Source organism: Antedon bifida, chromosome 10 (assembly GCF_963402885.1).
Source record: "Antedon bifida chromosome 10, ecAntBifi1.1, whole genome shotgun sequence".
In the NCBI taxonomy this organism is placed as follows: Eukaryota; Metazoa; Echinodermata; class Crinoidea; order Comatulida; family Antedonidae; genus Antedon; species Antedon bifida.
In genome coordinates this window covers 18,331,693-18,346,513 of record NC_136235.1, presented here as the reverse complement: position 1 = coordinate 18,346,513, position 14,821 = coordinate 18,331,693, and positions in this window count along the sequence as shown.

Here is a 14,821-nt window from a genome sequence, read left to right as displayed (position 1 = left end):
CTAATTTATTCAAATAGGCCTAATATGTAATTAAAATGAAAGCATTCCTGTTTTGCACATTATAATAATTGATAAGAAACAGTTAATAATAATTAATAATTACGAAGATACATATTAGTGAAGAAAAGAAATCATACATTTAATATGTAACTTAAATCAAAGCAGATTATACGCTTTTCAAGAGCTTCAATAGGCTTAGTGAACCATAAAAACATTAGGCCTACATTTATCAACTTATTCCAAACAAAAGTCTATTATATTACGTTATGATGTACTGTGGTATAGTTTTCTCAGGGGATAAGTATCTCGCGACCGCTTCTACACTGCAGCTACACGTCGACGGAATGCCACTGGGAATCGCTCGTCTCGTCCCCCTCAGCACCTGTTAAATCAGGCCTATATTCACTCTTTTATACTACGTACTCTTTTATCCAAATCATCGGTTCATTTTAAACTACAGCAATAATTAGGACTTTACCTATTTCTCTAATGATTGTATGTTGCCGGTTATTTTTCATCCTAATTTCAAATTCACAGTTATCGATTATTTAATATGATAGTCAAGTTTACGTCATTCATATACGTTAACCTTGTTATTTTCTTTGTTTTGATATTGTCAGTAATTTTTTATTGATGTTTAAATTTAATTCTAATGGCCGAGTGATTATAATAAACGGCAGATGGTCCCATTTTTTCAAAAGGAGGAACACTTTTTTTCTCCTTTATCTGTCATCTGCGACATGTTGATAACTTTTTTGTCATTTTGATTGAACAAATAAAAGGAATACAATATTATGTGTTGCAAAATGCTCTAAGGCAATCAAGAAAACATTACAATTTGGCTCATTATCGTTTATAAGTAGAGCTTCATCCTACTTCAAACCATGCGACGCGTTTAACAATGCGTTCAACGCGTATACCTTGTAGAATTAGGGTAAGTTTGCTGCTTATGTGGGTCACATGGGATGTGTAGGCCTACTCAGGTGAATTACAAGCTATAAAAGGTGTTTCTGGAACGTATCGAGGGTGGGTATATGAACGGCCATTGTCGATGGCCTCATTCTCCTATATCTAACTAACACTGACCTAAATTACACAACAGAACTTGAAAAAATACAAGAAAAACCACAGCTAATCTTGTTTAATTGAAGTCAGCCTAGAGACACGGAGGAAATATCTGACAGTCACTGTTCATTATCAGCGGTGAATTTATTAATGACTACGGAATAGATGGTGGTGGTGGTGGTTGTTGGTGGTAGTGGTGGCGGTTGTTGTTGGTGGTGGTGGTTGTTGGTGGTGGTAGTGGTGGTTGTTGCTGTTGTTGTTGTTGGTGGTGGTGGTTGGTGGTAGTTGTTGGTGCTGATTGGTGGTTGTTGTTGTTGTTGTTGGGGGTGGTGGTTGTTGTTGTTGGTTGTTGTTGTTGATGGTGGTGGTTGGTAGTGGTGGTTGGTAGTGGTAGTTGGTGGTGATGGTTGGTGGTAGTTGTTGTTGGTGGTTGTTGTTGTTGATGGTGATTGTGGTGGTGATTGGTGGTGGTTGGTGGTGATGGTTGTTGTTGTTGGTGGTGGTGTTGACGTACCAGTGACCGTGAATATTGTTAATGAGGATAATAATAGTGGTGGTATGATTATGGTATTTATCGGTGGTGATGGTAATGTGGTGGTATTTATGGTATATGCCTTGGTATCGATGTGGGCCTAGGTATCACGCAATAATATACATTAAATGAGTTGCCGAAGGTTACAAATAATACTACTACGACATACTTTTTAAAATTTCTGTAAATTCAACAAGATCAAAATGGTAAATTAATGCATTGTCCAATATTGTTCAATTTACGATAAAAGGTACGACTCATCTATATACTAACTTTACAGCATGAATGAGAAGATTTCGGCAACAATTGAATTCCTATTATTTTTGTACGCAGATAGGCCTAAAGTTTGTGGAACTTGGAAGGGTTTTTATCGATTTCAATTTGTACGTACAATTGCTATCAATTATCATACAAAACAAACTTTATATATAATAGAAGTGACACATTGACACATCAAAAACCACGGCAAACAAGTCACTATATAATTCTTGAATAGAATGTGTTGTCGTTCAGAATGCAATATACCGTCTGATATCAATTACCGGTAAAGTTGACGCGCGGATTGTTGCAACTTGTACGCTTGGAATCAAATACTACTCGTCTAATCGTACAGCATGTTTTACCTGCGTAAAACAAACACATCAAATTGTGCTCAGTTTGTTCTTGTCGCATTGATTGCTTCATATCGCCTTTCAGGCACACGTTTCTAGTGAGATTTGATGAGTATTGAAACGATAAGCAAGATAAGAAAACAAATGATACTCAACCTACTCACAAAAAGGTGCTCTGCTTCCCACTCATCTACATGGTACATGCAAACGGACAGCTGGTATCAAGTATTCTATTTGTATTCGCTAGAATGTTGTGAACTAACATATGTTTAGAATACTGGTGGTTAAACTACCGTTACAGGGAAAACATCAATGTATATTATTATTTGTTAATATTAATTATACCGTACTGTTACTATTTTTATTAATACTAATAAAGGAAAGTGGTCAATCTGTTGTAGAGTTTGATTGATATTTACTTTTTAAAAGAACTAGTTAAATTACGCAGATACGTAAGCTCATTCTGCAAATATTTGTTGAAAGTATGAAAGTATTTAGGCCTAATTATACATTAAAAGCAGGCATAATTTCGTTGATGTTTCGTAGCTTCTAAGTCATAATTTCTTTTAATTAATAGACCTAAAGGCCTACAATATTAGGCATTATTGCCAAATTGGCGCCCCATACCGATAAAACATTAGTGTATACGCCGCCGTAGTTTATTAGGCCTATTAGTTATAGTCCTGGTTGATGCAAGCGATTCATGTGTTCTTTCATCTGAATATTAAAATATTCATTCTCTGTATGATATGCTGTAAAAGTCACTATTGTCCCTGCGTTACGTCACACGCGTCATCTCTAGATAATTGTTATATTTAAATATCGTTGTAATGAGGTCGTATAGATTACATAGAAATTATAGAAATAACTGTAACCTTAAACATGCTTGTTTCTTTATCCGCTAAAATTTGTGTTAGCATTTAAGATCAATTATCTCTCATTATAAGTCATTTGGACATTATTTTGTTTCACAAACAAATTGCTCGCCGTTTAGTTCTCGAGTAGGGATCCTATTTTATCTAGCCGATACTTCATTGATCTTTCTGGTGGAAGATTATCATTAAGCCAGGCTCACGGCCATAGTGTAAGGTAACAGACAAGGAAATCACTAGCGTAAACAATACATAATTAAAAAAGGGCGACGAAGTGACGATTTGCAGGTTGACATAACTCTCAAACTTAGCGATGAATTCCGGAAATTTTTGATGGGAGGAGGGGAATGTGACTGGGACTGGATAGATATCGGCTACTGATCGAAACTCGTCAGTAAAGCCTACACTCTATAGCAACCCTTAGTTTGCAAACTTGACCAGGCTTTAACACAAGGCAGGGAGTTTGACGCGCGCATTTCAAGCCCTATATTTCACGACGAGCGCGTCAACCATGTGACGTATTGACGAAATAACGCCCTTGGCGAAATGATACTATTATACACAAATAAGTATTCGTGATTGTTCGGAGTCATCTTTATAGGCCTATCCCTAAAAATAACATAACTTTCTAAATAATCAAGCTAATCCTATAACTGAAGCTAACCCTCTCTAAATAATATCTTCCTCCACTCAGCAAAATCGGTCCGTGGTCTGATCGTCTGTTCCTCGAATACATCCCTCACTTTCACACAACCCTGACTGGTCGATAGGCCTATGCGTTGAATACTACAGTATATCCTTCTCATCCTGGTTCAAATCTATTTTTAGAAAAAAGAAACTCTAAAGGTCTGTCTACACTATCAAACTTTATGTGACAAAAATGTAATGTGCCCATATATGTATATATGTCATATCACTACCATATTTTGGCATATCACTACCATATTTGGGCATATCACACTTTTTTTTAAACCAGTTTCATAGTGTAGACAGAGCTTAAACTACACGTTTATATTTTTTGTATACTAGATAGTAATTTATAACGTTGAAGATTCTAAAGGCCTGAATATATCAACTGTAAAATTTTGTAATCAAGTCAATTCAGCTTAAATTTGGGAATAATTACGGAGAGCGACGAACTTAGTACTTACTCACTAGGCCTGCTTTTAAACATGCTTCAAACTGAATGAGTGGAGGCCTACATTCTGCAGGAATTGCCTACAGCGTTTTCCGTTATTCATCATACGATATCTTCAAACGCTTTCTATTTAGGCCTATATAAAAAGATAAAATTGATAATAAAATAATAGAAATATGCATTCATTGTTCGATAAAAAGAAACCAGATTCGTCTAAAATTATTTCTTATTAATAAATATCCTAGGATTAATTTTGTTCCTCATTGAACGAATTAACCCTCGACATCAACGTATGGGCAACGTCAAGCAATGTGATATTGATCAGCCAATCAGATCCTAATATTAATCCGCCTGTTTCCCCAAGGGTTGGAAGTTTTCGCCGAGGCAGATGGTTGGCGCACGACGCCATCTGTCGTTCCTCAGCGAAAGGTTAGGATGGATAGCGCGGCAAAGGCTGTCCATGCTACCCCCAGGCTGTCCATGCAGCCTCCAGGCTCAAAGGCTGTCCATGTTACCCACAGGCTGTCCATGCAGCCTCTAGGCTCAAAGGATGTCCATGCTACCCCCAGGCTGTCCATGCAGCCTCCAGGCTCAAAGGCTGTCCATGTTACCCACAGGCTGTCCATGCAGCCTCTAGGCTCAAAGGATGTCCATGCTACCCCCAGGCTCTATGGCGTTAATATTTCAAAGATGAATGTTACTGGGGAATCCCCCAAATAGACACGTTCTGGTTAGCGTAACACGTACATTTTAAGCTAAACTAAAGTTAATTAATTGTTTATATATATTTTTTTTATAAAAGGCTATTATTGTAGCCTAGACATTGATACTTAAGTACCATAAATAATTATTTATTAAAACATAATTACTAATTTTGTTCTTATTGAATGTGTCACATTATAAAATACAGGAATTAAATCGAAATTGATAGTGCTTCATAATAAAAAATGTAGAACGTCATTTGTAATTATTATTATTTGAAAATTTGATAAACGCTTTCGACCAAAAGTTCTTTCTGAAAGTGATACTGAATATTGTCTCAAATATGTATATTTAATTTATAATAATTAATTTTAATAAATAAATTTTAAATTAGGCCTATTTGTAGGATGATTGTCCCCAAAACATGAAAATAAAATCTTTAAATGGGCCATTTTGCAGTTTTGGTAATAAAGTTATTCTTATTTTTAAAAAACACGTTAATTTTAACCAAAAACCATTTTCTGACAGACATTTAGTATTTTTTTGCTTTTAATTAAATTTTTTTTCAGATAAATAATTTTTTTCGATCCAGTTTTTGGTCAAATTCCATTTCTGTGTTCATGTGATCATGAAATAATATGGTTGACTGGTTGAATATTCCGGACATTTTACAAACTAAGTTCTTCAGTATTTTTTATTACGTTTTATCACTTAAATACGCGATTGATTTACGCATTGGTCAATTGCTGCGTGTGGGCAAACGTCACTTGACCACACACAATAACCCATCACAAATTCCATAGTTTTATGATACAAGTCGTTAATTTTTTGTTGGTCATATTTTACAATATTTTACTATCCTGTTAAAGCTGCAGTTGTGTACAATTCCACAACATTATACCGTAGTAGTAATGATGCTTTCCTATTAATATTATTTATACTTTATGTCCGTTGTATGGCGCGCCGTTGCGTCATTATGACGGATGTATTAATTGTTCAAATTTATAGGTACGCGCTCCGCGGAACGTGCCCAACAAAAGTCAGGCTACCTCGTGACAATGTGACGTAAACACGTTTGAAACGCTACTTTAAACTTTTGAACGAATGAAACGCACACTGATCAGCGTGTATTTTCTGTTTAAAACATCGGTAATAAAAGATTTATCCGACGGATTGTCACAGCATGTTACAGGCACGAGCCAGAGGTCTTTACTGATTACCGGCACTAATTTCAAGATTTACGTTCTCATAAAGCTTACGGCGATTTTAACACGACTCATGCTCGTTAACTAGCGATTTATTGTCACTACGGGTCGTGACCCACGATACTTGAATTTAGCACGCGACAAGCGTGGAAGAAAACACGACCCAAAACGACATAATACGGAAATAATATTTTTTCAAAAAATAGTAAATTGTATTGATATGACCCGTTGGCCATTTAGGTATGTTCCACAATGACCAGCATGCAGAGGATAGACCTCAGGAGGAGATCGGATGTACCAGGGTGTTTCTAGGTTCTCAGATCCGATTCTGAAGTACAATGTTGAAAGACAGTCGAAGTGACCTGGTTTATAAGATCCTAGTATAAAAATGATATACGATGGTACTCGAGGTGAGCTTCTCGCCTTTGGCAAAAATACCTTTTACCTCTGCAGAAATAAAGTTGGGTAAATGATGAGTTTTGACTTTAATGATGTCCGCCGCACCACGGACAGGGTAGCTTAAGGTACTCTGACCAATTTAGTACCTTGATTTATAAAGCTACCCTGTCCGCACCACGGACAGGGTAGCTTACGGTACTCTGACCAATTTAGTACCTTGATTTATAAAGCTACCCTGTCCATGGTGCGGACAGGGTAGCTTACGGTACTTTGACCAATTTAGTACCTTGATTTAAAAAGAGTAATTAGGCGTACCTGGGAAACATTGATTTATTCGGTTATTTAAAAGTTGGGTATAGGTACTAACACTAATACAATGTATCGTGGTACGGAAGGTATAACATACGGACTTGTGTGTGAACCATGTCTGTCGGGCATAAGTACTAACACTAATACAATGTATCGTGGTACGGTAAGATATAAAATACAGACTTGTGTGTGAACCATGTCTGTTGGTATAAGTACTAACACTAATACAATGTATCGTGGTACGGAAGGTATAAAATACGGACTTGCTTGTGAACCATGTCTGTTGGGCATACAGTAGGCCTACTAACACTAACTATACAATTTATCGTGGTACGGTAAGTAATAACATACAGACTTGTGTGTGAACCATGTCTGTTGGGTATAAGTACTAACACTAACTGTACAATGTATCGTAGTAGGTAAGATATAAAATACAGATTTGTGTGTGAACCATGTCCTGTTGGACATAAGTACACACTAACTATCCCATATCGTGGTATACGGTAGGTTAAGATTCACACTTATGTGTGAGCCAGTCCGTGTATAATGGCCAAGTGATTATCAGGTGATGATGATACAGTTATAACGCCGTAACAACAACTAATTTTGATAGATTACCATAATTATGACGAATGGAACATTAACATAGTTTTCAACAGGCCTGAGCTAAATATTATGCATCTTAGCACTTGGCTATTATGTAGGATACCTCATAAAACAAGTATAGTGTAAGTCAGTGTAAAGCTCTGTCTACACTATTAAACTAGTTTGACAAAAAGTGTGATGTGCCCAAATATGGCAATGATATGACATCACCATGTCCATGGGCACATCACATTTCTTTGTCACATACATTTTGATAGTGTAGCCAGGGCTTAAGAAACGTTATTTCGATGTTTTCAATCATGTAGTAGCCTTTGCCTACACCTAAGAACACACACTTTTATACACAACATTCAGGGCTAAAATAAAGGGTACGATATAACAAGACAGGGGGTATTCTACAACCAGAAACACTGTGTGATATATACCAACTATTTCCATGAATTGTACCTAGATATTACAGAACTTAGTGTGCACAGAAAGGTACAGTAACTATTACTCTTAAAAAAATAATTTTTCGCATTTAGGCTAACTGTGTGTACACCAATGCACCAAAAAATAGGCCTATACAAAAAGAATAAGATTTTATTCTAAACTAGTTAAGGCCAAATGAAGGGAGTAAAAACCGGACGGTTTCATTGTCAAAAATCTTCATGAAATTGCTGCAACACGCTGGATAATTACTGTACATCAAAAAGGCGAATTAGTATATTTTGTGCGCGACGCATGAAGGGAAGGTTTTGGGAGTAAACGTCACGACGCGTACGTACGTGATTTGTTGTTTGTACGTAGGCCTACGCGTCGTGACGTTTGCTCCCAAACCCTTCCCATCATGCATTGTGAAATGACGTCCCTCGCGAAATCATGCTATTTGCAATAAACATTAAGGCCAATTTACACGGTAACGGTAAGCGGTAAACCGCGTAGCTTGTCCCACGTAGAATCTGTATCTATCCTGATCGAAAACCGCCCCTCCGATCCGCGTTGTGTGTAAATGGTCATAAGGAATAAGATTCTATATTTGTATTACCGTTACCGCTTGTCTGTGTAAATTGGCCTCTATAGGTTACAATGCTAGTGCAGTATAGCATGGCTGTAAGATAGGCACCATAACGTGACAACCACTAATCGGTATTCGTGAACGGGTCAGCTAAACGCATTATACGAGAACAATCACTCGTCGTATAGCGTTAATTGTACACGTAATGTTTCTCTATTCAACTACTAATCACTCTGTACCCGAACAATTAAATCAACCACACAGCAACTATTAACGTAATTTCCTAAAATCACTCGGATTATAGGGTGACTTTAGAAAAGAAAATAAAGCAAAGCGTATATGGATAAAGCACAGTCATGATAGACAGGTCCCTGGGCGAGGTTACATAAAGGTTTTAAATTCGCCCTTATGTCTTGACTTCGATAAAAGGTTGGTGGTTAAATAGAGTGAAGAGTTACCCTCCCTCTCCTACAACGTAATATATAAGACTGCTATGTGAACTTGTATGAAAATGACCCTCACGGCGCGACCGTAAGTGCAGCGCAAGTAATTGTGACTAAAGCTTGGTTCCACGCAACACAACGACGTAACGCAATGTAAGGGATTAGACCAATCACAAGCGATGGATTTATTCGACCGTCGCTTGTCATTGGTCAACTCGTTTGCGTTGCGTCTACGTCCTTGCGTTGCGTCCTAGTGGGAACCAAGCTTAATCACGGCGCCTTGCGCTTACATCATTACGTGTTGCGACTAGTAGTAGGCCTAGTGGAACTGATCAAGCTAATATCGCCTCTAAACTGTAAATAGCAGACAGGGAAAAACTGTAGTTTCCTATATCAACCTTTACAATATAACTGCATCCTACTGGCTAAAAAATAAAAAGTGCAACAGGTTACAACAATCAAAGTAGAAAGAACGTAAGAAGACCTCCAGCATCCGTAGGCCAGGGTGCATACCAACATATCAACTTTAAGCACCAAAGTCCCCGGGGCGACAACGCTTTATTTCGCGTCAATTCACATAACATAATGCTCGATGGGTGGCAGGCCTAAAGACTGGTAAAACAACAGTAAGGTTAGAAGGTGTCAATTTGATTAACACTAAAATAAGTAACTAAAATCCTAAATCCACAATTCGTGTCTTGTATATCAACATCATAAAAAGTGCGAGTTAATACTCATGTTTCATATCGAATTTTAAATGTTAGGACAAAAAACATTTGCTCTGATGAAAAAATTAATCTTAATCTTTTCTCTGCGATTTGGTGATGGGAAGGAAATGATAGATTATGGCAAGCCAAGTCCGCCAAAAGTCCTCAATCCATACCATGACGGACTTAGCTCGCCATAGTAGATGGCACACTTGGAATAGGTCCTATACAAAATAATATCATATCTTAATATATTAATCATGCTGGTAAATTTAAGTATATATAAATAGGCCTATCTAATGGTGAGCTTTGAAGCCCTTCTCAATGTTGATCAACCATTTTATATTAGCCGCAACATTATTTCTTGTTTCGCGAATCACGGAAGTGCGTAATTAGGAAATGCGTACGCGTTTCCTAACACTTGGCGCGCGCGTGATAAGCGGATGTGCGTTAACTAGACGCAAGTGTACCAAAAGATCTTTGACCGCCACAACGTACAGAATTGGCACGTGAGGGCGCACTTCAAACTCGTTTGTCATTGGCCGAACTCTCAATGTAGATGGAAGTACAGAACTGTATGTATATTTTTATTTTGTTAATGAGGTTATGTAACTCTCAATATTGTTAGAACATATTATTTTTACATCGTCATGTTATTCCATCCAATGGATACAACTGATTGTTAATTATTGAATTTTTAAAAAAAATTTAAATTCAGTAGGTACAGTTCCAAAACAATTGTATCAATTTGTAAAAGGTTTAAATTATATTATATTTCATTCATTCAATCTTTTATTTTGGTATCTCTAGTCGATAAAAAGTAAAATTACGTATACATTAACAACAAAAAACTATGTCTATACAATTATAAAGGTAAAGATACAGTTATTATCATAGATCGGTGTAGTTTTTATATTCCCGACTGTGCTGTCCACATGGGTTACGTCTAATGTTGTCCATTAGTGCACACATTACGTCGACCGTGGTCGTTTGGTGATTACATCAATGACGTTGTGTGTACATCCGTCTGAAAGCAAATCTTTATTTACAAGTTGCCGGATAAAATGTATATATTAACATTGTCCTTGGGAAGATTACGCCATTAAAGACAAGAACGAGGAAGAAAGCCAAACTGTTGTTTGTAGACATGCAGCACGGACTCATTTTAATTTGTTGTGCTAAATTCGGAACACATGCAAAGCATTAAGCTTATTTTTAGAAACAAAATACGGTAAAATATAGAATTAACATGAATGGACATTATATGAATATTATCAATTTTTTTTCTCTTTCTAGCACAATAGTTTTACTGTAATTCCTGATTTATTTATTTTTCTTTTCTAGACTATTTTGTCTTTCAACAACATTTTCTATTTTTTCTTCGTTGCCTTAGAATATAACGTTAATAGTACATTTGATCAAGTATACTAGTACTAAATGTTATTTAGCATTTACTTTGATGGGCTACAAAACGGAATATTAGCTTAGAGCATTATCATAATAGTCTTAGCATCATGGTTTAAAAATAAGTTTACCTTTATAATACGGTAACTTAATTTGATTGATTTATTTATTCTGTTGATCAATTGGATCAATCAATGATAAAAACAGTACAAAGTACAAAAAAACAACTTATTTCCACTCTGGTCCCTAAATAATTAACAACATAATTATGCTTATATTATTATAAATATTGATTTACTCTTAAATACATCGTGATCTGTGAATGCAAAAACAATTATTAATGGTTATAGAAAGTTAATGAAAAGAACAATTAATACATCGATCAACCAAACAAATTGATTATCAATCTATTATCAATCAAATCCAATAATCTTAATACAAATATTAATATAATAACCGATTAATATTTTGTTCCAATAATCGTCCAATCTATTAATTCAATAATCAATTCCAATAATCAATCAATATATTATCAAATAATCGACCAATATATTAATGCAATAATCGATCAATATTAATGCAATAATCAATATTAATGCAATAATCGATCAATCTATTAATCGATCAATGTACTAATCCAACAATAAACTATATCTATTATCGACTCCAACAATTAATCAATTAAAATCAATTTATTGAACAATGTATCGTATCAAAACAATAACATATACCAATAATCCATCAATATATTAATCAAATAATCGATCAATATATTAATGCAATAATCGATCAATTTATTAATATAATAATCGATCGATCTGTTATTGCAATAATCGATCAATGTATTAATCCAACAATAAACTATATCGATTAATATCAATTATTATTATTATCGATTCCAACAATTAATCAATTAAAAAAAATATATTGAACAATGTATCGTCGATCAAAACAATCGCATGATATGAATACACGTGTTGCAGCGCATCATGTTATAGATAAATGCAGTATGTAAAATAAACATACACGCCCATTGAGTTTAATTATTTATATTTTATATAGCTTTCAAATACTTGAGAGGCCGCAAAGAATAACGTCACTTTAAGATATACATCATTTTCGTCTATTATAATTATTGGAAAATGTGTATCAAAACTTAATTGAAAACTGAACGGCGTTTTGTGATTGGTTGTTTAATTTTAATTTAGCTCGTTTTCACCGTAATAATTTGGTATAAAGCATATATAGTGGTAACTGTATATTTGCTATAGCAACGTGCATTGAATCATATATTATTGTAAGATAATATGCCCTACTCCAGTTTTATTTTGCTCAAATTGACTTACTTAAAAGTAAAGCGCTAAAATTAGGATAAAGAGAAATTAGGTTATCATAATTAATAATAGAGTATATACAAATACGTGCAAAGCTCTGTCTACATTATCAAACTTTATGTGATGTGCCCATATGGACACGATGATGTCATATCACTATCATATTTGGGTATATCACTACCATATTTGGGCACAATACACTTGTTTTTGTCAAACTAGTTTGATAGTGTAGACAGAGCTTAAAAGGAAAATCATTATTTGATTAGTTCATGGATAAATAGGTAGGCTGCTTATTTTTCTATGATTACATCTAGGCCTAATAATACTATATTAACATAGTAACAACGAATGTGCAATGGATATAGGGCTAAGATTAGGAGTGCATTTATTAGGTCTATATAAATCGACTCACAACAAAAAAAAATACGGAAAACGAATAAAGTAATGACAAACATAATGCTTGAAAATCTAATATTGGAAGATGGAAAAACGATACCAATTTCATAACAAGGTTGCAGCAGGTAATAACAGCACGCGGTCATTATTTTGTAATGACAGCAGCATAGTCATCTGGTCAAAAACTCAACTATATACCTGAGCTAGCGTAGCCTACACGCACGGCATCACAAACTGTTTTATTACTTTAAAATTACTATTAATGTTATTGTAATAATGGTTCTCTTACATGAACAAGATGTCTAATTGTGCGTTTTTTTTAATGATGTATAGTAGGCCTATTTGTGTATGACGGCAGTAATGATAGTAAATTTCACAATTTAACAATTCAAGTTTGGTTGGGGACAAAATGTATGATTAATCGGCGGTGCCAACTCTAACTCGGTTGAAGTTGGTTGGCTTGAATAATAATCATAATTTCAATTTTGAAGACGCTGACAATGAATTAAGTTAATGTTTTTAGTCATAAAGAGCAGAATAAAATCGAACAAATATATCTCGGTATGTTTAGGCCTATTCAATAAAAAAATAAAATATAAAAATATAAAGGCAGCACAAGTGCTGAATTGACGTATTCTTTACTAAATATATACAATACGATAATCACAAATTACATTTAAGATAAAATGTACATCAAAGATAAAATGTATATAAAAAAAAGAAGAAAAACAATGCTGCAATTGAGGTACACCAATACTTAATTTATTTACATACTATACTATTTTCTAATAATTTCATCAAATAGAGGACATGACTATTTTTAAATCTTTAAGTTTTTGCGATGATTGCAATGATGGAACATTTTTTTATTTTAGAAGTGATTAAAACGTTCATTTTTGCTTACTTTTTTTTGTGCATTTGTAATTTTTTTGGCAGTTATCATAGTTGTTGGCAAGAATAAACCTACAATAACCTTTGCATCCTGTTTTACAGGGGTAGCATATTCTAAAGTATAGGGATAATATAGCCCAAAAAAGTTTAAGGAGAAGAAAACTTCTCGAATCACCTTTAAGGAAACTTTCTCTGTCAGACTTTGTTAATAACATAGACAGAATAATCTTAAAACATCTCATATAACGACATCAACCAAGTGCACTTTATATAGCGTATTATATGAAAATTAAGTAACACCTCGATTAAAAAAAAGGAGAAATTACAACAATAAAACGTGCAAATGATCTGCTAAGTACGAGCTTATTTTTAATAACTTTTAAACGGTAGTTTTAGAGTATATTTTCTGGTTGTTTATCAGCCGTTTAACATTGCTTAAACATCAATGCATTCGACAATCATTGGTGGTAATAAAAAAAACATATATTTTCGATAAACCCAAGTAATCTTAATAATGGGTACGTAATATTCCATGTTATATTTATTTCTTACTGGTATAACAATTACTAATTGTACTTAACTGTAATGGTGCTTTTTTCATAGACTAAAGTACACAAATTACTTAATTTAGCTGAGTAGTTAGAAGGACAAGATAGTCGATAACGAAGAAGCGATTACAAAATAGATGAATTGAAATCGTCAGTTGTCATTTTGTCTCTGTTAGTTTATGGGTGGGTAATAACATACAGAATAGGCTTTATGTACTTTAGGGGTTTTGTTACCCATGATAATTAAACGATTCTGCATTGTATGAATTCGATAATTACAATTATAGCCCTATTATAACCTTTTATATCCATATTCTAGAAGCAAAAGTTCACTCTGTCTTCCACCTAATAACAATGTCTTTTGTGACCTTTTAAACAAAGTTTAATGAAATAAAATTAAAATAAATACTTCATAAAAAAACTGACTAATGAAGGTCTTAGATAAACTTCCGTAATATACGGTAATAAGACAAAGATAGATCATATAGGTCTAGACGAAATCGAGGCTGAAACGGTACACACTTTAAGTTAAACTGTAGGGCCTACACTAGTAATAGACATTTCGCATCACAACCTAATATGAGAAGTCTCTGGTCCGATGTTCATAGTCTCTGGTCCGATGTTCATATTCTCGGGTCAGATTTTCACAGATAAACAACAAA